Source organism: Austrofundulus limnaeus, unplaced genomic scaffold, assembly GCF_001266775.1.
Source record: "Austrofundulus limnaeus strain Quisiro unplaced genomic scaffold, Austrofundulus_limnaeus-1.0 Scaffold293, whole genome shotgun sequence".
In the NCBI taxonomy this organism is placed as follows: Eukaryota; Metazoa; Chordata; class Actinopteri; order Cyprinodontiformes; family Rivulidae; genus Austrofundulus; species Austrofundulus limnaeus.
In genome coordinates, this window is record NW_013952695.1 from 124,289 (window position 1) to 125,613 (window position 1,325).

Here is a 1,325-nt window from a genome sequence, read left to right on the forward strand (position 1 = left end):
CCCTTTTACCTCTGACCCAATCAAGCCCTGTACAGTTTTTATTTCTCAAATTGGTTATTTTAGGACCACAGAGATTTTTTTTAGTCAGCTGCGACGAGGAGCTGAAAAGTGTAAATATGTATTTGGGTCAGTTACAGTGACCATGCTTAGTTGCTGTTTTTTTTTTTTTTTTCAGACTTTGAAATAGCTTATTATGACTTTTTGGGAGGAAAAGAAATGTATGTAAATCTTTTCAAATATTCCAAAGAGAACAAATTGGCCATAACGTTCAATTTTTTACATACATTGTTTTATTCAGAAGAAAAATAAATAAAAAAATTGAAATGTCTTTTTGAGGAGAGGAGGAAACAAACAAAACAAAACAAAAAAACAGGCATTAAATCGAAGCAGAACTGTTCTGGGCCTGGGTCCAGGACTCAGATAATCTCCTGGCCTCTAACTGGACCTCCTCTCTCGGGCTTTGTTGTGACATTTGGACGTGTTTTTGAACCTCAGCACTTGGCTTGAATTTGGAGTCAAAAGCATTTTTAAATATTTTGGAAGGGTGTGTGTAGGGGGGGGGGTGATAAATGTGGATTTGAAGCTCCAAACTGAGAGTGAGATGTTGAATGTATCTTAAAGACAACCACACTTTACATACATGTTCATCTAAATAAAGATCCGTTAAGTCAAATTATTATTTTTGATTTTTCCACTGACTCCACGTAGAGCTGCCAACTTAAGGCTGCTGTTTTCTCTCATTTGAACTTGTCACACTATTATTTAAAGGCTTGTTTATTTTTGTTTTATTTATTTTTTCTCTAATTATAGCCGGGTCGATGCAAATGAGTCCGTAATTAAAAACAAGCCTCGTAGAAGTTATTTCCATTTTAGAGAGCAGCCGGTTTAATCCTCGCTSCCTGCTTTAAATTGAAATACTTACATCTCCCTCTTGCTTTAGGGAGGCTGAGTGTTGTTTGTTTATTTATGTGACTCGGGCGTTAAAAATGAGCTGGAAGCCATTTCACCGAGGCGTACCTGAACGCAGCGCGGTAATGGAGCGATAATTACTCCTGTTTGGGGTTTTTTCCTCTAAAATAAGCTGCAGGAATTTCAGGGCCTCTGATGCGGTAATTACTGAGGTGGGGTTAGGGTGAGGGGGTCAGCTGGAGGAGGGTTTCATGCGTTTATTCTCGCAGGCAGAAAAAAAAATTATAAAGACAGAAAATAAAATAAAAAATAAAAGCATCAGGAGCTGATTTTAAAGCCGCACTGAGCAAAAACACGGATTTAACAAATAAACATTTCTCTATTTCACCTTCTATAAAGCACATTTTATTTTTACA